This window comes from Chamaea fasciata, unplaced genomic scaffold (genome assembly GCF_029207755.1).
Source record: "Chamaea fasciata isolate MVZ Bird 193981 ecotype frontalis unplaced genomic scaffold, bChaFas1.0.hap1 SCAF_8, whole genome shotgun sequence".
In the NCBI taxonomy this organism is placed as follows: Eukaryota; Metazoa; Chordata; class Aves; order Passeriformes; family Sylviidae; genus Chamaea; species Chamaea fasciata.
Window position 1 is genome coordinate 11,968,390 of NW_027094093.1, and position 25,126 is coordinate 11,993,515.

The window sequence follows — 25,126 nt, forward strand, 5'->3', positions numbered from 1 at the left end:
GCTGCTTTGCAGACTGCTCTTTTCTAGAGTCCTGGGAAACACAGTGAGGAAGAGGATGAGTTTGCTCATCCTGTGTGTTGCTCAAGCAAGAATGGGTGCCAGAGTCAGAGTCAGAATCCCAGGACCTGATATATATGGTCTATTGTTAGCTGTGTTTATTTTGGGAGCTTTCGGTAATTTTTCTTCTAGGTCTTTGTCTCTCTATTTAATTATCCTTTTCATTACTGATTTCCTGACTTAATCTGAATGTGCATAAATCTCCACCACAGATTTATCATCTCTATAGAAAGCGCTTTCAGAGTGGTTGTGCAGCTTCCCAGAAAAGGGACACCGTTGGAAAATGAAGCTTTCAGATTCAACAATAAGCCCACTATTATGCTGATTTTTGCCAAGCTTTCCCTCACTTTTTTCCCATTTACTACAAGAGTGAGCTCAAGGCTTCTTTTTGTTTGTTTTTGAACTTCAGTCGTTCTTAAGTGTTTACCACCCTGCTCAAGTCCACTCACTCTGAAACATCAGACACTACAAGATACGGCTGTATTGCCTCTGGAATCAGAAAATGCTCAGATTTTTTTTTTTCAGCTGTATGTTTCTGTGAAGGTTTTAACCAGCCTCTTTGCCAATCTTAAAAACATACATATGTATATATATATGTATGTATGTATGTATGTATGTATGTATATATATTCTTAGAATATTGCACTCTGACTGTCACAGTCCTCTGGGGACTTTGTATTTTTAACCAAATGTGAGATCTCAGAGAAGCACTTGAAATGATCTTTGATATAAATAATCTCATTGCAAAACAGATTTTTGTTTACATAGTATATAGTCTGCGTGCTCATAAGCATTTAATCAAATTCAGGTCTTGTCTGAGCAAACATAATGGCCATTGACTTATGTGTGGGTTGTGAATTATTCTTTCTGAATTTGACCTGCTTTGAGAGCTAAAAAAGATGCTGTTTGGTGGTTTTTTTGGTTTTTTTTTTTTTGCTTGGGATCACACAGGTGAGTGGAGACGCTTTTCTATTTCTAAATGTTTTTCTGAATGTTGAATGCAACTTTCTGCTGATAACATGTAGGAAGCCAGCCTCTCTAGGGTTTTGGTCCACTGTGGCTGTCAGAATTTTTTATAGTTATCATGAATTTTCTTTTTCTTCTTTCCATCCTTACATTCTATATAATGCTCTTTGGGATTCCACCCAGTTCCCTTGAAAGGTTCCTCTGTCTTTCTTTGCTTGGCTGCTTTCTCATAAGCCAAACATGTAAGCATCTATCTCCTGAAGATATATTTCTGTTAATCACTTCTGGTGCCTCTCTTTGAACTTATTTCCTCTAACATTCCAGTTTTTAACTGCTGTTAACAAAAGCCTGGATAAAATGTTATTATCAGTCCTTCTCCTGGCTTAAAAGACCTTTGTTATATTTATGCCCTAGATTAGCAACTCCTGCACAACATGTAATTTGCTGTTTTCCATATCTTCACCCTCAGATCTGTTGCCAGACCACTGTGATTTTTCTGCTTTATTTCCAAATTTTTGTGTTGAATCAATTTTCCCTTGTTGTGAGCCAGAAACAGTTTTGAGCCAGGGGAATTTAAATTGATTTAATTTGTTGCCAACTAACAAACTCTTGCTCACTGATTCTGGTATTGAAACGAACAAACTAATACATATTTAGAGAGACACACCTCAGCTCCCTTCCAGACACCTCTCCTCCCTGCTCCATGATCTCCTATTGCTGCTGCACATGGCACATGGTCCCTTTTGAGAGGCAACAGACCTCACCAAATAGCAGGAGATGAGGCTTTGTAGTCAGTGTATTGGGCAGAAGTTCTCTGCACTATTTCTTTCTTAGCTATGGTCTCTTATCTGTGGTCAGGAAAAATGGCAGTGACCTGCTTCAGGCAGCACTTTAAAACTGATTGCCAAGAAGCAGTCCAAGAGGATGTGGTGTTACTGATGCAACGGAAGCGTTGGAGTCTGTCAGTCTTGTGGGAGCAGTAGGTGTTTTGAAGGAGATAAAGGAGATAAAATATATCCCTATGTAATTGTTCTATTCCCTTTGCTTTCAGTTGGCTCCTGTTCCATCCCTAGCCCCAAGACTAATCAAGTAGGACCAGATATTGAACCCATCTAATATGTGAGGGGTGTTTTTCCCCTTCAAAAAACAGTGACTTTACAAAGGCTGTGTTGTGACATCCCTCTGGATTACTGCAGCTCATTATCTGATGTTAGACTATGACACGTTGCTTTTCAAGGTCCTTGTCATGACAGGTCACCAGTTGCTGGAGCTTCAATAACAACTGAATCTCAGTTAAAAAATCTTTAAAAAATGGGAGGTGTGGTGTGGTATTTTTAACCCAGGTCATTTCAGTGGTCTGGACTGCGGGAAGGTTTCAAAGACTGAATAGAATAACAGATTACAGTGCCAGGATGGAGTCAAGGAGGCTGCCAGTGAGCAAGAAATCATTCAGACACCTTTCCTGCCAAAGTTACTACATTCTACAGTTACACCTGGAGTATCTCTTAAATCTTTGTCATATACACTGAAGTCTGGAAATTCCTTTCTTCTTCTGCAAATGGCAAACTGAGGCTCAGAGAAATCAAATTAGTTGTCTGGGATCATATCAGAAATATGACCATGGTTGTGCAGGAAATACAGTGACCTAAGGATTTAATGGAAAATCCAAAGTTGGTGCTTTGAGCAGGTCAAAGATAATATAGCCCAAATATAATATAGTTCACTTCTAACATAGCCCAAATGTTCCAGCTGGGATGCTTAATTGTTGTTGCTTATCATTTTACCTTTATCAATTACTAACCTCTACACAGAAAATGAACCACTGCATTGTGAGTTAACCATTAGGTTCATACTGCTATTTGGCATAAACAAAAGGTGAGAACTAAACCCTGGGCAGCTGGTGTCCTCTTTTTGCAAATGTAAGCTCAGCATACAGTCAAATTTGCTGCAAGTCAATGCAGATTTGCACATTTGCTGCAAAAAGTTAAAAAGCTGCTGGAATAATCCTAAAATTCTTTCCATGCTGCTGTAGAATCTGGGTCACCATGTCTGGACTTCTAGGGTATTGGCCCATTATTCCCTAGAAAAAAAAGGCTGGCGGGTGTTGCATCAGTCTCTGTATGAAGAGCTCCTGTTGCCTGAAGATATGTTTGAGGCAGCCATTCATGACTCCCACAGCAAAACAAACATTATCCCTTTTATGGTCCCATTTCAGCCTTTATTTTCAGTTGCTGTGGATGGCAATTTCCTTGTGCATGCAGCCTTTTGCATGCACCTGAAGGCTTCAAAGGTGTTATTCCTCCTCCATTTGTTTACAGCTGCCTAGTGCTTAGTGGAGGGTTTTTAAACTTGTGTTTAGAACCCAGAAAACTCCCCCTCAAAACTGTCCATTTTTCACAAGAGTGGTAGATGAAAAAACCAAACAAAACAGAACAAAGCAAACCTCAGGAATTAATTTCAGTGTACACAGAGTATAAAAACTTTATTGGAAAATACATTAAAAAGTAGACCACTTAATTTTTGTTTAACTTCTCTAAACAGATTTACAGTTCATCTTAAATAATTAACTGTAAGTCACAACTTTTTCAAAAGCCAGAAGTAAAGATCTGGAATGAAATTTCAGTTCAGGTTTTTCTTCCTGCCATGCTGTCACACAAAAAACCTAAGCTATTTCTGGCTGTTCTTATTTTTAGATTGTTCTTCATATACCATTTACCGTCATTGAAATTAATGAGAAAATAAAAGGAGTGACCTTTGGCTAGGCACATACAGTTTATGCATGAGCTAAACAGCAGGATCCTTTTTCATTCTTCTTTTTCCCACATCCTCTTTCTTCCTGCTCTCCCCCATCCAAATATAATTTGTAAAGCCTTTAGAGCCTTTCATCCTGTGTGTTTCCACTGTGTTCCTTTAGATGAATCTCAGGTCTCTGATTCACATCTATTCTCTTGTGCTGAAAGGTCAGTGGCACCCTTGTTTTATGAATATAATCCACCGTTCTCCTGAACTTCAGAATCGTTTCCAAAACTCCCGGGCAAAATTCACATAGCTCAAGGTGCAGACAAATGTTAGCATTATTATAAAGAGCACTCCCCCTACACACGTACAAGTCTGGACATTCCAAGTTACGTTGTTTAAAATAAACCAGCATTCACTGAAGATCTGAATAGTTTTGAAGACATGATTCCAATTGCAGACATAATTCTCAACCTGTGGCCTCACTGTAATATTGATTATGTAATTCATGCCCAGCTTTCTGCAGCAGGTGGACAAGTCCATTTGACAGATACTCACTCAGCAAAGCCACCATGCCTGAAGAGAGTAGAAAGTGCCAGCGAGGTTTCCTGGGGCACCGCTGTCACAGCGAACCTTACACTGTCACACGGCGGTGCTTCCCGGCCGGGGGGAAATGCTGCCAGTTCTGCCTTGGTTTGCAGGGTGGGTCAGATGTGTCCTCATCATAAATTGCACCGTGGATGATTTTCAGTGCAGCAGTTTCAGAATCCTTGGTTGAAAACAGTAAGGCTCGAGTGTTGCCTCCAAACTGTGAGGGTGAAAGTTTGTTTCCTGGCTGAGGGGAGGGAGTCAAGTACAGGTGTGGTATGACCAAGGAAGTCCCTCGTATTGCTGGCTGGAAAAAAGGTATGTAACCATTTTGAGAGGGAAGAGCATGATTTTCCAGTACTTGTGGCAATCATTGCTAAGAAAAATGAGAACTGAAATGTGTTTCGTTTAAGGGAAATGCTTATGACAGTGTAAGACACCAGTGCTGATAGTAAATCCAGTTTGTAGTTGTTTATGGAATTTTGGGGGGTGGGTTGGTTAGGGGTTTGTTTGTTTTGGGTGTGGGTTTGTGTTTGTTGGTGTTTTTGGGGGGGTTTTTTGGTGGGGTTTTTTGGGGTTTGTGTTGTTGTTTTTGTTGGGGGCTTTTTTGTTTTGTTGTTGTTGGTTGGTTTTTTGTTCCAAGTGTACGGTTCTACATTTGCATTCCAGTGTTTAAATTGAAGTGGATAGTTATTTATTGCTTCTTAATCTTTACGTTAACAATCCTGACTCTATCTTAAAACACTTATTACTGAAAAAACTTGTGGTAGATTTTTATATTCTGTTTGCCATGAGTATTCATAGAGATTTACAGCATCACAGAATGGATAAGGTTGGAAGGGATTACAGTGGGTCATCTGGGCCAGTCTCCCTGCTCAAGCAGGGTTATTCCAGAGCACAAGGCACAGCATTGTGTCCAGATGATTCTTGAGTATCTCCAGAGAGAGAAATTCTACACCCTCTGGGCAACTGGTTCCCATGCATGGTCACTGCACAGTAAAGAAGTTCTTTCTCAGGAGGAACTTCCTGTGCATCAGTTTCTGCTCGGTGCCTCTTGTCCTCTTGCTCAGCACCACCGAGAAGAGTCCGATCCATCCTTTTAAAACACCCCCCCCCCCCCTTTTTAAATATTTAAACACATTAATGAAGTCGTCTCTCGGTCATCTCTTCTCGAGGCTGAAATTCATCTGCTGGCCGTGACCGATGTCGCCTGTTTACTTTCACTCACGGGGAAGTTCGTGAATAGTTCCTTATTTGAGGCCCAACGCTGTCCTTGCGCGTCGTGGGTGTTCTATTTGTGCGTGGCAAGCGGGCTACACGTACATCATGTGCCCGCGGCTGAAGCCAACCCCTGGGGCCGAGAGGCCGCTCTCCGTCCCTCACGACGCCCCGGCCCGGCGCGCAGGGAGCCCGGGACCCGCGCGGCGCCGCGGGCGCGGCCCCTCGGGCGGCCCGGCCGCGGGCCCGTCCCGCCGCTCCCGCCCGGCGGCGCCCCCGGCCCCGAGCGCAGCCCGGGGCGGGCCGGGGGCGGTGCCGGCGCGCGGGGCGGGGCGCGAGGCGTGTCCGCGGGAGGGCGGCGGTGCCACGGCCGCCACCGGCCCCAGCCCCTCCTCGGCCTCCGCCGCGGCCGCACCAGGTAAGGCGCCGCCGTCGCCTCCCCTCAGCGGCACCTGCGCGGGGCGGCGGGGGGCCGCCGGGAGTTTCCTGCTGGGGGTGCCGGGGACGGAGGGGTGCGGCTGCCGCGGCGCCCCACCCGCTGCTCTGTCGCCTCGGGTGCCGGCGCCGAGCCCCGGCCGCGGGTGGGCCCCTCCCGGCGGCGCGGGGACCGCAGCCGGGCCGGCCCCGTTCCCTGGACCCCGTGTGGCGTGCGTCGGGACCCGCTCCGCCGGCGCCCGGGAGCCGCTCGCAGCCGCTCCCCCTCGGCCGACGCTCCGCCAGCCCTCGGCGCCTCCGGAGCCGAAGCGGGGCTGGGCTGGGCTGTTCAAGGCTATTCGGTAACAGCTTCGGCCATAAATGATTAACTGCGCGCCCGGGGAGCCGGGTGTCGCCGAGCGGAGCCGCCCGTGCCCGTGCGCGGAGCCCGCCGAGCGTTCGGTCCCGAACCGCCGCCGGGGGCTCCGGCGCGGCTGTGAACGCTGCCACACCGCAAGGTAGGCACGGAGCTTGCTGTGCCTCGGCTGCCGTTTCGGCATAAATCCACCCTTTGGCGTTCTCTTTTTATCTCTGCCGGGGTAAAAGACCGCCAAGATGATAGGGGATTTTTTTGTTACTGATTTTGTGTTTGGTTTAGGGTTTGTTGGATTTTTTAAGTCTTTATTGTCTTTTTTACTATCCATTAAAAAAAAAAAATTAGTAGGTATGGAATTCCTTGATAAGCAGTGGCAGCTGGCAGTATTCTCTTACTCTATCAGAATGCAATGCCTCTTTTGTTGAGCTGTAAATTAATAGTGTAAGCTCCTTCCCCACCCTCAGCCTCATCACTTGGAGATGTGAATCACTTGTACTACCAGATTTGTTTTCTTTAGGAGAGCTAACAGGCACCACGGAAAATCCATCTGTTTCATTCCAGGTTAAATTCCACTGGATTGATTTGGTTGATTTCAGCTTGAAAATGTGCTTCAAGGCAACTAATGGTCTTCTGTGGGAATTTTTTTGGGTGAACTTTTAAATTTGAATTACCAGTGTATGCGAGAGGCATTTTTCTTCTGTTTCTTTGAGCTCTTGATGCAGTTATAAAGTGTTTTCCTAAACATGGTGATTCAAGAGAGTAAACTAAAAACTTTCTACACAGAAAGTGGAAAACGCTGCTGTATGTAGAATGTCAGGTTAACTGGGAATGTATTTGCACTGTCCATGAAAGAAATCCTAGATGGCAACCTGTGGAATGCCACTGAGTGGAGTCTTCAAGCTGCTGTGAGCAGGACACTGTGCCCTTGCCACAATTGTTTCTGTGAATGCAGTCAGACGGTGCGAATGCAGAATGATTTCCAGGTTGGAACAGGTTGATGAATTTAGTGAGGCGCCACCACAAACTGCTGGAGCTGAACACTGCTGCTAGGCTGTGAGTGTTCTGCCTCTAATTGTGCTAAGGAAGTGGAAGGAGTTTGGCCCTTTGAGAACAGCAGGATCTGTTAAATGTAAGGAGACACTAATCAAGATAAGGCTTATACTGTGTCAGGTGCTGTAGAACTGTGTAAGGAGGTAAGGTCACAACTCCGGGAAATTTACTGCATAAAAAAATGCTATGATTAAGATGAATTAAATTAAGTACCCTTCAAAATGTCCACAGGGTTATCCTTAAGTGAAGGGTCTCTTTCCACAGTCCTTATGCCCGGGCAGTTGCCTGAGAAGAAATGTGCTTGAAAATGATTATTTTGTCTGACATACAGTAATGAGCCTAGAAATTGAACATAAGCACCTTGCTGTCTTAAGAGAGGCTTGGTTCTTATCTAGTCCTTCTTGCTTAAAGAAACGGAAACAAGGCTATGTCAGGACACCTTCCTGCTGTTTTCCAGATTTTAAGGAAATGCTTGTCTGGAGCTGAAATTGATTCAGGCCTGTTTTTAAGAGAAAGTACAAAGTTCCCAGTGGCCTACAATGTGTTTTATATTTTCTTCAAGTTGTTTCTCTAGCAATCGTGGAAGTACCAAACCTGTGCCTGTCAGCAGTTGTAGACAGCCTGTGTTTGGTGTTAATTCCTGCAAACTGTTACGTTTGTGTGTATTTTCACCCACACAAATGGCCTCTGTTGTCATTCTGAGGGACTGTGTTTCTTGGTGTGTTTTCAGAGGCCACCTCTTAGACATCTTTAGACACTGTTAGCAATGTTACTCATTCAGAATACAGAAAAAAAGCCCACCTCAGTCATGTTCTCAAAACAATCTGCAATGGTGCTTTACAAATCTGAAGGAAAGGTCAAACTCCACTTTTCACTGTGCACTGGAGGATAAAAGTAAAGCTGTGTAATGACTTGGAGCAGAACACCAAAGGGCAGTGAGACTTTGCAGGAAGATCTAGAGAAGAAAAATAACAGTTAACTGTTAATTGTAGTTGATTTGTAGCTAATACCAAGGATTTTATTTCCCACATTACTCTTGAGAAATATGGCCCCTGTCTGGTGCTACTCTCTCCTCTGTTCTTCTGCACTGTTATAATGCTTCAGTTTCTCTCTTCCTCCTGCCTTCCTTCCTCAGATGCTTCACCAGCTTTTTCACAATTTTCTTCTTCTAGTATAAATGAAACAGTAGTGAAATACCTTTATTTTAGACTGGGCACCTTCTCCTGTTAAAAGTTGTTTGAAAGCAGTGCTCCATATCATTATTAAATCAAAGAAATTGGATCCTGAACTTCTCTGAGATTAACGGGGGCTTTGCACGTCACACCTCTATGCCGTGTGGGTTTCTGAGCACCTTGAGCTTAGGATGTGCAGCATTGTTTAGCTTCTACTTTGCATTGGCAAGAGTCTCTTTACAGTCCTCGGAATGGTAAGCTCTTGTATTGGAGAGCATGAGATGAGGGGGTGTGTAGTTACCTTGGGGGTGTATTTGTCATGGCAGGACTTTAACTTCCGATGTATATATGGGAGTGGCATTGTGGCTGCTTCCTACAGCAAAAGTTTTGGCCCTTGTGCAGTCCTGTAACATGCCAAGGACCAGCTCCTTGCCTGATGTAATTTGATAAGGTGGTCAGAAGAGCTAAATGTAACTGGCACCTCGACCAATGGGATGTGCAAAATACATTGTTTGGTTTCAGTGCCACTGTGGGAGCACAAGGAGTATAAATTTCAGGATGTGGGAAGGAGCTGGGGAGTGAAAACTGCCACTTTTTGACAATTTAGTTTCATGGTATGTGAGTGGAACATATGTGGAAGAGGGCAAGTCTGTCAACTGTAGCTCGTTTCTGAATGGAAGTGCAGTAATTCCCTAGTTCTGGATATGGGTTAGAAGAAATCTATTTTAGGTTATTAGCTTCTACTGTCATTCCTGCTGAAAGTTTGTCCATGTGCAGCTTGTTTAGCAACTGTAATGAAATCGTGTGTACAAGTCCCATTTTGAATGTGTGTGCGCCTTTGCATGTAAAATCTGGGAACTGAAGTGTCATTGGGGTAGGCAGAGAAGTAAAACATTTTTTCCTTCTGGGAAGTTGTTGGCAGATGTAATTAACTCTTTTTTCTTTGTGAGGGCCTTCAGAAACAGACTCCAAAATTAGAGTCTAATACTGGCTTCTCAGTATAAAAGAAGTCTTTTTCTTGAATTGGCCATCTTATACTTTATAGGCGATGCCAAATTTGCTCAATTACTGAAGTGATTATTAAGCAACAGTGACAGTGGTTTCACTTATTATCCCAGTACAATTACACTTTTACTAGATGTTGTACCAGAAAAAGCTCCTGATGATTTTCTGTTTATACAATAGTGCTGCAGACCCTAATTAAGGTTTGGGAGTAAAGTCAAAACTCTGCAAGTGTTTTAAGCTTCTCTTGTAAAACAACAGTAATACAGAATGCCAGCCCATCTTTTTATAATACAAAAGAGACTAAAAATATGCTCTGCATGTACGTAGTAGGAAAGGATTGTGGCATAACATTTTCAAAGCTTGTTCTTTTCTTAGTTTGCTTTTAACTGAAGCTCTGCAGTTTCTTCAAAAGCCATGAGTTACAAATGAAGCTGCAATACTTTGTGACTCCTTGTCCTTTCCTTCAGACAAAAGGCCCTTTCAAACCATTGTGGAACAGTCACTGATTTTCATGTGGTCATTCAGGAAAAGGATAGCGATTGGCCTTCATAATAGGCCTTTCAGTACTCTGTGGTTTGCTGGCTGAAAAAAAATGCCTATGCCAGTGTACTGTGTCCGGTATTTAAATTACTGACGAATCTAATCTCCCAAGTGTTAGAAAGGTAAGAGTTCAAATGGCAAAGAAGCCTCACCTGTTTGTGAATACTAGTGTGCTACTACTCAGAGCTGGGGACAGATTTTGGCCTGTGTGAACTGGTAGTTTTATTTGATTTTCTTTGACTGAAAGTCTGTTCTATTTCTTTTTTTTTAAGTAGTAACTTAAGCCTGGTGTTACTGTGAACTGTGTTTCTGAGAGGGTTGGTGCTGTTTTATGTCCTGGGTGGAGTTGAGCAATGTTATCTGTTTGTGCTGTGCATAGTCAAGTGAACTGTGAGTATCATTTCTTGGAAGGTGGCTCTCCTTGAAGGTTGTGGGGGTGTTTTGCGTTGACGTGCAAGAAGCTGCTGCCGCTGTTGCGTTGACAGCTCAGTCTCATGGAGTTATCTTTCTTTCCTGGTAAAGCCAACCTGCCTGGCAGCATTTCAAAATAAACACCTTGCATTTGGGGTAGGTAGGCTGGTGTTTGTTGGCCTAACCTTGTGTGAAATCTGTGCAAGAATTTACGGTGCCTGACTGAGTCTTATCTGGAACACCACCAAAAGATATTGCTGGTGCTGTGAGACATTTCCAAATGAGGATAGCTCTTCAGGATCCTGGCTGATCTTGTTAGAAGTTTGTGCAGTACTTGCCCTGAAGGTTCAACCCTGGAGTGTCTGCCTGAATGCTGACTGTTGCACCTGGCTTTCATTGCTGCAGAAGAGTGGTTCATAGTGGAAGATCAAGACCTGAGACTTTCTCATTGGTTGGCTACAACTGCCAGCAGAGAATATTTGGACTCTGGATGATGAGCTCAAGCACGTACTCAGATGATTGTTTCAGGCTAAATTATTTAGTAATACGTAAAACCAGCTTTGAGCATGTACTGTCCTACACGCATCCAGTTTGTGGCTTCCTCTTCTGCACTACACTTAAGTTATTCCCTTTTAGTATCTAAATTACAGTGCTGTGTATGGTTCTCTGTATAAAATTAAATGCAATAAAACCGTTGCACGTACAGTAGTTTGGGTGTGGTGGCACTTCTCAGCTGGGATGTGTTCAGAAGCTGTGGTTTATGGTAGCAGTGGAAAACTTACAAGTCCCAAAATGTCATCACTAGGGGACTTCTTTCTGTGTTGCTGAGGGAATAACTAATTATCTTATACTAGCCTGAGGAGAATTTCATTTAGTGATCTTCAGGACAAGGTCTGAATGAAATGTTGCCTTTTCTGTGTTTCTCTTTTCTATTAATAACTTAGTTTTGGCTAGAAATTGTTTTGAATTGGCTGATTTGTTAAGGTGCTGTCATGACGTGCTTTGGTGTTAGAACTGGGGCTTGTGGTCCTTGTGCTGGGTGTGTTGGAGTGAGAGATGGTGTGGAGATAGAGCTGTGCAGTCTAAGGTGCAGAGAAACACCACAGCTACTGAGGTCTCCCATGTGCTGTACACACTTTGTTACTGGGATGAAAGAAGGAGACCTACTTCTTGTTAAAATTCTTGAGGGTTTCTTCCTCTACAATAACCAAATTGTATTATTAAATTATGTATACAAATGCAGTGGAAGCCAGAAAGGACTGGATAATTCATCTGCCCAGCAGAAAGTCAGCCAGGTCTGAAATGTAAGGAAGGAGCAGGAGAAAGGAGTCAAAAGATCAGATGTGTGCTGTCAGGTGCACAGAGCTCTAGTGCAGGTGGGGCAAGAGGTGGCTTGAAGAGATCTGAAGTTTGAGGCAAATGCAGATGAACTAGAGCAGCCGCTGTGTGAGAAAAGTGCCTGTAGGCTTGTGAAGAGAGCAGAAGGTGGTGGTTGGAAGAAGCCCTGGTGGGGAGGAAGACTGTGCTTTTTGATACAAGATGGTCCAAATTGTGAGCTATTGGAGCTGCATCACAGCCTGGCTGGTAGCCTCGCTTTTTTTTTCTGTTGTGAAAGGCATGTGCCCTGAAAAAGATGCAGTCTACATCCTCTGTAGCTGAGTTTCTGGGGAAGAGATACTTCAGGCTAAGGTCCTGTCAGACCTCTACATGTACTGACAGTTTTGCAGCACTTTGATGTGAGTCGGAGTTTGGTTCTGTCCTTAGCCAAGAATATGACATGAGAGCCAGCTGTGGAGCAGGCTGCAGCAGTGTGATGCTATTCGTTCCACTGAGTGTTCAGTCCTGAAACTTCTGACTGTTCTGTGAGACGGTTCAGAGTCCACAGGGTCTTTTAGGATGAGGGGTGCTCTATAATGGGAAGTGTTTTGCTTTATTTTGTAGTAAAGAGAGCAAGCCTACAAAACTAAGGAAATTCTGAACAAGGAAAGCTGTTTGGATGTGGATGCCATCCCTGGAGGTGTTCAAGGCCAGTTTGGGTGAGGCTCTGGGCAACCTCTTCTAGTGATTTGCATTTCTGCCTGTGGCTTGGGGGTTGGAACTATGGGATCTTTAAGGTCCCTTCCAACTCAAACCATTCTGTGATTCCATGATTTGGAAGTCACTCTGCTGTTGCATAATCTGGGAAGGGATGGTCACGTATGTAAATTCATCAATTGCATTGCCATGAGTACAACACGGATTGCAATGAAGAGATGACTGAAAGGGAACCTTGTCAATGTGTATAAATATCTAAAGGGAGAGTCCCAGGAGGATGGAACAGGCTCCTCTTGGTGGTGCCGAGCAATAGGACAGGAGGCAGTGGGCACAAACTGAAACTGAACATGAGAAGAACTTCTTTACTGTGCTGTGACTGAGCACTGGAACAGATTGCCCAGAGAGGGTGCAGAGTCTCTTTCACTGGAGATATTCAACATCCATCCAGACCTAATCCTGTGCAGTGTGCTCTAGGATGGCCCTGCTGGAGCAGGGGGGTTGGAGCAGATGACCCGCTGTGGTCCCTTCCAACACAACCCATTCTGTGATATCTTGACAAAGAATGATGGGTTTCTGTTTTCTTTGCTTCTGGGATGAGGTTGATGTTGACATTTTAACACCAGATTTCCCGCTAGGAAGTTAGCCTGTGTGCAACCGTAATTATTTTGTGCACTACCTTACAGATGAGGAAATGTTAGAAATTTTAAATTTCTGTCCTGGTGTTGGATTTCCAGAGATGTTGAGTGCAGGAAATTACTCTTGCAGTTGTGTACAGTCAGGTCCTCTAAACATCAGCCTAGAAGTGAACGATGGTGCCTTCCAAAGCATTTTGGTGAGAATTGCTAAAAAGCAAAACATAGTTTCTTAAGCTGTAACAAGGGACTTTTTAAATGAAAGAGGGATCATCTTGTTGTTGCAAGGTCTATTAAACTGCAAAAGGGTTAGTCATTAGCATTGTTGCCTCATATTAAAAGAATGCAGCAATATAAACTCATTAGTTAAACTGAACAGCACACTTTTAAACTACTGTTCACTATTTTAAGTGAATAATATCTTCTTCCATCTAGAGAACTGCTTGGCCTTGTATTAGAGATTTCTGTTAATTAAAAAAAACCCTCAGGATTGCTGTTACTGATGACAAATCCCAGACATTTTGTACAGTGGTATGGTAGGTATGGTACATCTTCTGGGCTGAACTTGACCTACCAGGCTGTGCATCCTCACTGAGCTGGCTGTGAAATCAGAGCCCAGCTCTGCAGAAGTGGCTCAATAGAGGAAAATGGTCAAACATGTGATAGCAAGGGCTGTTTTTCTGCAGTGCCAAAAGACCTGGGCAAGGACAACTCATTTTGAAAGTCTATAGGGTCAGAGTGTGGTGAAGGTGCTTCCCCATGTCTATGGGAGCAAGGCTCCTGCAGAGCTACATTCCTACTCCAGGCTTCTGGCTGACATAGCTGACAGCTGGACTGCTTTGCAAGGGCTGATGCTGAGTGTGCTGGTTTTGTTGGATTTTGTCTTTAAACAGATTTGGTACCAGACTCCATAAAAGGCTTTGCCTTTTGCTCGTTTGGGATTTTTTCTGGAAGGGGCCTGAGGGACTCTTATGTGTTACATTTTTGGACATTTTCAGTTTCCAGTACTAATCACAGAGCTTTGAGAAGGAATCTGCATTTATTGAAATGGAAAATACAGCAGATGGACTCCTTAAGAGACAGGCCATAAATCATTAACTGTCTGTGTTAATACAAAAGTGGAAAGGTATCTGTTCATGGATCACAGTTTAACACCCCCTGCCTCCAAGAAACAATGAGCAACACAGCCACAGAAAGTTCCACCTTAATGTAAGGAAGAACTTCTTAACTGTGGGAGTGACTGTGCACTGGAACAGGTTTCCCAGAGAGGTGTTCAGTATACCTGGAGGTATTCAGGAACTGTCTGGATGCAATCCTGTGCAATGTGCTCTGGGATGACCCTGCCTGAGCAGGGAGGTTGGTCCGGATGACCTACTGCCTTCCCATCCAACCCTACCCAATCTGTGACTCTTTGGAAAGATACAATCATCTCACTCTTACTTTGAAATTCGATAATTCTGCTTTTGATCCTCAGCTTTTACAGTGTACTGGATTCCTGAACCAAGAATTGCGTCTCTGGCTTCTCAAGTTCGTTCACTTTGGTAATTAACTAGAAGAAATGTACTTACATCCTAAGGTGGTTGAGAAAATTTTAGTATTTGATAAATTTGTGATCAAGGTGAACATGAGGTGGTCAGGCAGTGTGCATGTTTGAAATCTGCAGCTATGGATGTTGAGGGATTTGCTTATAAAATCCCTCAAAGCTCATACCGAGGACCGGAGTTATGGGTGATGTTGAGCAGAGCCTCACCATGCAGGTCTATCTGTTAGAGCCGGGAGACCTTGTAAAGAAGAAAGATAGGTTGTAGTTACTGTGTGCCACTCCCCTCTTCTACTGAAGCAGTGAATATCTTAGGCAATAAAATGGAAAAATAAATAACATCAATGCACTATAACTTTGCAAAGCTAAAACAAACAGAAGGCCGATAATTGACATAGCAGAGGTTGGGCTAGAGATGGTAGCCTGGCCACATGGTGTGCATGTCATGTCTTCCACGCTACTATCTGTCATTTAATAGGATGTTCCTTTTTTTAGTGGACTGTAAAATACTCAGACGATGTCTTGTGGGTGAGTGGTTATTACTGGAATAAACTTTACTTTTGGTGTCTCAAAGGCACTTGGAGCAGAGGTGCCAAGTCATAGATCAGTTGCTGAGGCTCAGTGTCAGCAGTAAACGCATGTCTGTTCCTAGGAAAGTAAATGCAGACATGAATTCGGAATAAATGATCCATACAGAAGATGCTATGCCAATAAACTGAGGCAAACTCCAGTTTGCTTTAACAAAGGGTTTATCTGAGTTCTCTGAAGGCGTTCCAGATTTGCACCAGCACCTACTCGTTTTTATCCAAACTTACCAGCAGAATAGAAAACCATGCTGTATTTTTGCTTTATTTTACCCAGTTTCCTTCATGACTGTAATACTGACACAAGCATTTCAGCTGAAGCCCAGGCTGAAATAGTTTAAATCATCACTGAAACAGTCTTAAGTTCCAGTGTGAGAAATTAGCTTTAAAACTTTGGGTGTTATTTTGTTATTTGTATGTCATTCCCATGAAAAGGCTGCTTTGACGAACAAATTCCTGTTTCATGGAACCTTCTGTCTCAGGTCTGTGAGAACTGTGTTTTCCTTTGTGATGTGAAATACCACATGAGAATGAGATCTCATTAACACTCATGGCTGAGTCTGACCAAGATCCCCTGGGTAGTTTTGCTCCTCCTTCCTATTAAAGCTTCAAAAGAGGCTAGAGTTATATTTACATTTGTAAATTGATTTAATCCTTCATTTTTGTTCATTATGATCCCACTCTTAGAATCTGAATGCACAAGACAAGAGTATTTCTGCATTCTAGGTGGAGAAGGGTTGGAGTTTTATATAAGAAGGAGTATGTCTAGTCTCTGTGCTGTAAAAATATTCTTTGTGGTTGTGTTCAGCTCTTGCAGGACTGTCAGGAAGGAGAGAAGTGTGAAACTGCTTAGGTGATGGCAGTCTGGGAGTTCTTAATCCTCCTCCTGTCCACACACCAAGGCAACAACGATGGAGCGAAGTGGAATTGGACTTGAGGATCCGTTACTGGGCCCTGGCATAGTGCTTTCTTTCTGAGCAGGATGCAGTACTTCCTCCAGTGGTTGTGCATCCCTCTGCTGGGCTACTTCCCAGTAAGGGTTCCCAGGGGGTGCTCTATTCTTTGAACCTCACCCACTTACACTGTTACAAAGGCACACTCAGCACATGATATTGTGTTGACAAACAGTTCCACTTTTCGTTGTGGTAGTGTGATGTTTTTTCAGAAGCCCAGCAATGGTGGCAGTAGATCAAGTTCCCTGGAGCCCCTTTAGGTCTGTGTCGTAGTGTAACTTTCAGGGGGCATCTTCAGGTGTGGTTTCTACTTGGGGCTTTTTGATGACTTTAATACTTGTTTGTTGTAACCTTTGATATTGGGTACTGTGCAATAAAACCCAATATCATCTGGATGTCAGTAGGGGGAAAAGTTGAAACCTGTTCTGCAGGGTTGAACTTTTTAATGCACCCTGAGACTCCCAATACCTGGATGCTATCTTAAGCACGTGTCTGCTGTAGCTGGGCTGTCTTGCTTTTGGCACTGATCTCACTGTCTTACCTGTGAGACTGAGGTGTTGTCCACTGAATTGCAGCAAAAACTCAGTATCCACAGCCTTGATGGATCCACCACACAATGGTTGTGTGCAGTAGTCACCCTTTGTCTGCTAAACTAACTTCTCATTCACTTTAAAGCATATGCCCTCAGATATATTTTCTCTGCCTCTGCTTATTTGAATAAACAAATAATTTTAACTTTTTAAAACAGCATCATTTACATGCTTTTCTTTGTCAGAATGTGATTATATTTTGAAATGTTTGTACAAAAAGATACAGATTGACTTTGCTATTAAGACAATGTCTACTTGTGTTTTGGAGCAATTTTTAAAAATTGCTTTGTAAATGCTGAATAAAAACCATTTGACAGAGTGAGGACACAACTGATTTTGCTTAAGTGTGCAAAGTAAGAAGTACTGCTTCCTTCAGAAGCTTCTCTCCTTCTGTTGGGAGGCTGAAGACTGATTATATGGAGGATATGCCAGTTTGAAGATAGTGCTGATTGCACTTGCATGGAAAATGAGCTATTTCAGCTGTTGTTCATTGCAGAAACTGTAAAATGCTTGATTGTTCTGATGTGCTTTTCTGACCAGAAAATAACATTGCAGATTTTTTTTTTCAATTTAGTTACACTTTTTATCATCAGCATTTAGTTATAAGATTGTGTTCTGTGTATATGATCATACTCAAATTTACTTAGATCCCCAGTGATATTTCTAATATATCCATGGGTGTTATTTTTAACTTCTTAACAGTTATGCTGTCTGAGACCCAGTATTTTTGAGTTTTGAAGCCTCAGTAAGGGGAAGCTCTCCTGACGGGTTGACCTTGCAAAAGTGGCAAGTAAAACTCACAGTGGACTCCCAAGTGGCAGCAAAATTCATGTCAGAGGAAGACAGTTTTCACACTGAGGCATGGAGAGTCCACAGATTGTACAGAATATTTTCTTCACTCTTTTTAGGATCTTGTGGCCCCTGGAGTGTACAGATCCCATAGCTCCTCTAGGCACTGAACACATCCCGGCTCATCAGGTATCAGCAATTGTCTAAACTAGGGCTTTCCAGGTTTGTGGTGTTCCTTGGTTACATAGTTCCCACAACTCTCAAATAAAGTAAAGCAAATGTAAAAAAAAAAAAAAAAAAAAAAAAATTCCACCTGGTTTCTATTTATGGGCTAGGCTGCTGCACAGATCCAAACAAAATGGAGTTGTAAATCCTCCGCAGGTTCTTTAATGGACTTTTTTTCCTCAAGTATTCCACTTGACTACTCCCAAAGGCCTTCTGTTTTAAATATGTTTTATATTGAACAACTTCTAGAATTCAGCACAAACTCATCGAGTTCAGAAGCTGGAATCTTGACAAATTATGGCTTGTGTCATCAGCCAGTCTTGGTAACTCCAGCTGGGATACCTTTCCAGGTAGTCTTTATGTGCATCCTTAGGGCAGGGGAGAGTGGGCAAATCTTTGCTTGGAATGTGTTAGGGAGTATTTTCTTTAGTAATGATGATAATGAACTATCATAACCATTTGGCTAAGGATGTCATGGTATTTTTTTTTTTATATTTCCAAATGTAGCTTCAGAAGTCCTCACCTGCCCTTAAGGGGAATAATTTTGGCGTGTGGGCTCATATGTTTCAGGGAAAATTCTCATTTTAATTTCTATCAGCTGATCTTGGCGAAGTACACAGACATTCTGAGGACTTGATTATAGCATATACATCTGAGTAGCTATTCTGTTGCTATCCCTGCTCCACCAAAGAGTTCTGCAAAATGAAAGGTATCCTTTTTTATCACTTCCAGACTGAGAGAGATAACAACTCTTAAGACAGTAAGTCTATTGCTGTGTAACAAATGAGTTTAAGTTGGTTTTCCTGAAGTTAACTCCTGAAATAAGGCATTTTTGGGAAATCGTGGATGAGTTTCTTAGTGAAGAGAGCCTTCCATAAATCTGCTAAGGTCACAGACAGTGTACCTGGTTATGGTGCAGTTGGTTAGAGAAACCCTCTTAGTTTCTGAGAGTGGAGAAAACTAAAATAAATGGAGTGTCTGTGAGTCAGACAGATTGAGGAAAGATAAACACATCCAAGTAAAACATTCCCAGCTGTGGATAAAACTATCCTAGTCCGTCTATCAGAAGTATGGTATGTATATGAAGCAAAGAGCAATTCTTGTAGAAAGTAGAACTTGTGTTGCCCTGTGTTCATTGTCTGAGAACTTGTGCTTCTGTGGGGCCCACAACTCAGTCCTCCACCCGTTCTGGGCTTCCAGTGGCTCCAGTTCTTCTCACAGTGGGGAGATTTCTCATCTGGTGAGATGCTAGGTGTTCAGTGGTGTGATGTTGAATTTCCAGTGTCATCTGGCTCATCTCCCTCTGTGTTACTGATCTGTTCCGGCTCCAGCACTGTCAGGAGGAATTGGCTTAGGCCCGTAATGCTTTGAGTAAATTGTCCACTGACGTTACATAGGATGATTAAGAGACTGAAATAATGAGGGATCCCTGGTAGGAGAATCAAGGTGCTTACAGACAGTTGAACATGAATCGTATCATTTGCCAAACTGTGATATCATTGTCTGACTTGTGTCACTGAACAGAAATCTGGTATAGGATGAGAGGTGGTTTGGTCCTGAAGCTTTTATTTGGTTGTTTCCCAATCCTAATGTCAACAGATTGTTTTGCTGTACAGTCTGGCAAATACCAGATGAGGATGGGTTTAGACAAAAAGCCCTATGCTGCTTTACAGTCATATACATCTTTTGTTGCAGTAAGAAGTGCACATTGTAAATGTTGATATGGCTTGTCCTCTGAAGGCTGGATCCTGCTGAGTGTTCTTTGCACTGCATGCCCTGGCTAGGGTTTGAGACAGCAGTGCACAAAATGGACCATCTTGGGTTAAAGGCAGGCAGAGTTCAGCTTTGGAAGTTGTTGTTACTAATTGGTACTGACAGGATCTTACCACTGTGCTGAAGTGCAGCAGTGACAGACAAGGAGAAACCTGGATTTACTTTGACTACATCAGAACTTACAGTCTGTGTTGGGTGTAAGGCTGAGAGTAGATATCTTGAGGCCTGACTGTTAAAGGAAGTTAGGGAAATGTGACTCACTAGTTAGGCCAAAATCAAAACCCACAAAAGGGCCAAAAAACCCCCTTTTTCTGTGCTATAATCATCAACAAAATCTCACTTTTTTGTGGACCCGCAGACTGTAAATAGCTTTTGCAGCCATTCATATCAACATTCAGAAGATCCCCCTGCCTTGCACTGACTTTCTTCTCACCCAGATGTTCCATCAGTGGCCTCACCAAAGAAATATCCTGAAATGGAAGCTAGTTGTCTATAGTCCAATGTTTCCTTGTGTTATCAGCATTCATCCCAGCTCAGTGTGCCTCTGATTCCACTATAAACTTAGCTTTTAATATTTTTTAAAAATAAGCAAAAACCCAACCCAAAACAGAAGCCAAACAAACTATTCTTAACAGACTCTGACAACTTCCAGTTATTGCAGTCACTGTGTGAAATATGGGATATATTTAGCTAAATATACTACTGTAGTCCCTATATACAATATGGGATATATTTAGCACAATATTTTGCACAGGTGTGCCAGTCCTATTTATATAGGATATTTACTTGGGAATGGAGGGATTGCAAGTTATGTTTGCTGTTGGGGTCTAGAAGGCTCATGGGTCACAGTGGAATTAGAAGAGTGGAGTGTTAGAGTTGTTGAGCTCCTCTGTCTGATGGTTGTGTTGTGAAATCCTAGGTTAAGGCTGTGGTCAGGGTTAGGCATCAGAAGAAAAGGGGTCAAAGGCCTTGTTTTACTATCCTGAAGAATAAAGATTCCTGTAGGATGAGGACTCCAATCTAGAGTGTTATGTAGCTTATGTTGTGCTTTGATTCTGCTCTTTAGGTTCATTAAGGGCCATGTCACAATGAATCACTGTTCTGATCTAGATTTAAACTTTGTGTCTGGTTCTTCTATTGTCACATACAACTTTAATACTAGGATTTGGGAGCTGTTGAAAAAGTCACAGCTCAAGATGGCAGGGATTAAAATGCTTGGTGTGTTTGTATGTTCTGTAGCCCTGCAATGAGCACTGATTCCTGGCAGGTGCCTGGGCTGAGGTTGGTTTTGGTGCAGTTGTCACCGAGCTCTGGTGGATGTGCAGTTTGGTGATGTGATATCTGAAGCTCTGTGTTTTCCCTCTTCATACTCTGCAGTGGAGGACAATGTGTTTAAGGTTCTGTGAGGGGGTGTCATGTCATCTCCATGCACATGGCCTTCATCACCCAAGGATCTGCCACAGAGGAATATGGGCCACTGTTTTTCAGTCCATTTTCTAAGGCCTGCAGAGTGACAGCATGCCTTCCTATTTCAGGATCTTTTTGTTGTTTGAGAATAAAAATCACTTCAAGAATTGACCTTTCATTATAATGGGAAATTACCTTGAACGTTTGCACGTTAAGCAACAGTATTTTCTGTGATGATGCATAAGTGAAATAAGTTTCCTTCTAACTGTTGTACCTTAACTCTCAGTTTCCTTTCTCTGCCCTTGAGTCATTTTTTCCTGCGTACTGTTTGATGACATGTCATGGACCATTGGGTAAAGACAAAGTGGTGATTTAGGAAGGTGACCAAACTGTGGAAAGAGGTCCTGTAGAATTAATCAATTTTTTTCGTGGTAAGACATCTCATTTGGTCAAATTTGACCGATGTGGTATTGCTTGGAAAGAACAAATCTTAACTGCACCCAATAAAATGGGGAGGGTTTATAAGTTTACATATAGTGTACAGTTGGCTATCTGCTTTGTTACTTTATGGTGATACAAAACAAGAACTTTGGACTTCAATTTTTTGCTTATGTTCCTTTGTCTTTTAAAATAGTTTTTAATAACACCTCTCAAGGGGCAGTAATTATTATTCTAGCTTGAATAATTTCATACCAGTGACCGTATTTCTTGACCATATCAGTAAATGGAATTCTGACATTATCTGTCACTTGCTTCTTCAAATCTTGTCAAGTTCCAAAAGACAAAAATTGTCAAAAGAACTCATTGAGCAGAAGGAAAAAATACTTTTTTAAGTTATAAAGCTCTTCCCATTTGACTTTTTCAGGTTTTACTTTTCCGGTGAAGTTGGAGAGTATTCTCCTCTGTTGCCTGGGTTGAAAAATATCAGAACTGGGGTTTAGCAGGTGATGTGATGCAGGAAAAAAGAAGAATCACTAGGGTGCCTCAGTGCATTAATGTCCATGATCTGATTTGCTATGTTTAAATCCTAAATATAATTCCTGCAGACTACAGTCAGTACTGGAAGGAGTTAAATGTCTGTGTGTTGGTGTAAGAAATGCAGTGGCTATTAGGAATGTTGCTGTCTTCTCTGTTTTGATTCAGGTGCTCACTGGACAAGAGGAATGAGTTCTCAGCTCTTCCTTGTGTCCCTTTGAGGGAAAAAGCCAAATCTTGCCCTTACTTTCCCCAAAGGAGCAAACTTCTGGTAGGGCTGTCACATAGGCCTCCTCCCCAGTGCCTGGTTGGGGTATTCTGCCCAAAGGCAAGGAATTGGCTATGCTTCCCTCACCAGGTTTCCAGCCCCTCTATTCATCTCATGGATCTGTGCTTGTTGTATGGGTTCCAACACCCAGAAATGCTCTTTAGCATTGACATGTGTGAGTACTTGTATTTCTTCATCGAAGCATCACATTTTAAATTGCTCTATTCATTCCTTTGATTTTGAACATAACTGTGACTCAGCAAGCCATGCAGAAATGTGTTTAGATTGTAATGGACTTTGGGACATAAGCTATGAGAGTCTTTGTTGTGGGAGCCTTTGCCAGGTGAAGTGCTTCAGGGAACATCTGGCTGTTTTGGATGCAGAAGCAATTAAGAGCTTTCTGCCTTGCTTTAAACTAAAACCTGTGATACTGACAGGACTTATACAGTCTAAAATTCATTTTGGCCTTGGCAAAATACATAGTTTCAATAAGGATAAAATGAATTAAATACGACAGCAGTCACACACTTCTAGTCTGTACATAGAGTGAGTACTTTGTAGTACAGAAGGAAAAATTTGTCTGTAAAGACAGGCAAGTCACAGTGGCTTAGCCGAGGCTGTTAGAATGTTCAGAAACATTGCAATATTCTTTTAGGATTAGCCGAAGGACTCCTAAACAGATCTTATTCCAAAGCAAACAAGGAACACTGTGCAACTCACTTAATAGCTGCCAAAGAGGAATAATTTCTGTCTGGCATGCATGGTAAACCATAGACCATGACTGCCTTGTCCTCACTGCACAGGAGAATACAAAACTTAGCTACTTGCCTGCACAAATGAAATTGGGAGATCAGTTTCCATTCTTCTGTGTATGGATGTAAACAGGCACTCAGCTTTCCATGTGGTTGTGTGTCCTTAACTTTGGGGACAATTCCTCTGAAATTTATATGCAAATCAGCAAAGGCCTTGTATTAGGAACAAAGTGCTGGTGTCACTCTTTGGGTTTCCCTTTGTTTCATCTGAGTTAGTATTCTTGAGATGATATTGTTGTTTCTGGAAACTGCACTGGTGCTGCTCAGAGAGGTTCGATTAGTAACTGCTGCGTTACTGTAACTTGCAGCTACGGCTCTCTTGCATTAATGATAAAATAGTTTTCATTGCTTAAGTTTGTCTTTCTGCACATCCCATGTGCTGGCTAGTTTAAGCTTAAAATATGTGCTTTAAAAATGGCTTTGTTCCAGGGGAGAATTGTGTGTGTGGTCAGGAATGAGACTAACAATGAGGCTTAGGTGATTGCCTAAGCTTTCATGGCAGTGGAGATAGGCCCTTAGAAAAGATAAGCCCTGTAAAACAGGTAAGGGCACTCCCCACTCCCCCGTGTTGACCACTGCAGTAAAGGAATGAGGGATTTTTTTTTTTTTTTTTTTTCACAAAAGTCTCATGTGAGAAGACAGTAGAGCAAATCAAGAAAAAAGTACTTGTTTGGGTTTTTTTAACTTCCAGCTATTTTTGCAGGAGATACAGGAGTCTGTTGGAGAAGATAGAAAATTAGGAACAGAAACTGGAGTCATTTGCAGTGGTAAGATACTTTTTATCTCTCTTTGCTGATCGTTCAGATAGGAAGGTTCTTATACTTACAGGTCCATCAGTGCAGTAACAAGAAGCCAGGAATTTTGGGGGCTGCTTTCACCAGAGCAGTGCAGTCTATTTGAACATCTAGAAAGCTGAATCATATGGAAGTCCTAGAGTGACTTGGGTTGGAAGGGGCCTTAAAGATCGTCTTGTTCCAAGCCTCCTGCCGTGGCAGGGACGCCTTGCACTAGACCAGGTTGCTGAGAGCCCCATCCAGCCTGGCCCTGAACACTCCCAGGGATGGGGCAGTTCTGTCTCCAGAGTCTATCATTCACCATTCTGTATAAATTTCTCTCCTTTGTCTTCTTTCTCTATGTGACTGAGTTGACCAGCTTTTATGCTATATGGTCCTACTGCTCCTCCTCACCATCTCCTCATCTTTTGCCATTGTTTGAACCACTATGAAGATGTAGCATGTTTTGCAGCTGAAAGTTCTGCTGAACTGGTATTCTGAAGTCATATCACACTAAGTATAGTCCAAAGTGGTGTTCAGAGGGTAGTGGGAAAGGGTAGCTTTGTAGTAATTAAAAAAAAAATTAGATATACATATAGACTACAAAACTGAGAATTGCTTATTTTAGAGGTGGTCTAAACCCCGTGTTTTTTGTCACTTGTTTTGAAGAAAATATTTGTTTGAACACATCAAGCAATTCCTTTTACCGTTTTGTCCAAAGGAGGCAGTTTCTCTGTCCAGCGTGTTAAGAATCGTAAGCTAAGTCTGTTCCAAGCCTGAATCTAACAAGTGGGCTAATGACCTCATCCTTCTGTGTCATTCTAATGGAGATGACCATTTTTTTCAAATGTCTGTAAGGTTCTCCAGTTTCCTTGCAGCTTAGGACGCCTGGATTGTGTCCTCTCTAAATGGCTTCCTGAGAAATCATCACTGAATCACTTAATTCCTCAATTTTAAATCTGTAAAATGAGATAACAATACTCCTGCACTTAAGCATGGGTGCTAGAATGATAAATAGGATTATGTATTGAAGTTCCTGAAATGCTCAGGCATTATAATAAATAGATTGAAAGAGAACTCATTTCATTTGCACATTATTCACTTCATGCACCCTGTTTCTTTGGTACAGGCAGTTACACTGTTTCTTAAGGATTTCCTTTTTGCTTCAGACTTTTTACACAGAATTGCCACATGGCAAACTTTCAAAGCTTTTGGTAGTGGAAAACTCACAGGGGAGT

The 25,126-nt window shown here is 42.5% G+C and overlaps 1 protein-coding gene across 3 annotated transcripts in view; it reads left to right on the plus strand.

Annotated features, from left to right (window-relative positions):
- Positions 1-5,902: 5,902 nt before the first annotated feature.
- Positions 5,903-25,126, plus strand: part of SPATS2L (spermatogenesis associated serine rich 2 like) — a 76,409-nt gene continuing 57,185 nt past the window's right edge. Inside the window, exons 1-2 of one of the 3 annotated variants that reach the window (XM_066189653.1) lie at positions 5,916-5,983; positions 23,819-23,882. The gene's annotated coding sequence lies outside the window, so the exon portion shown is untranslated. Of the gene's footprint in view, positions 5,984-6,371; positions 6,498-23,818; positions 23,883-25,126 lie in introns of those variants that run through there. The other 2 variants (XM_066189654.1, XM_066189655.1) reach the window with 2 other exon arrangements.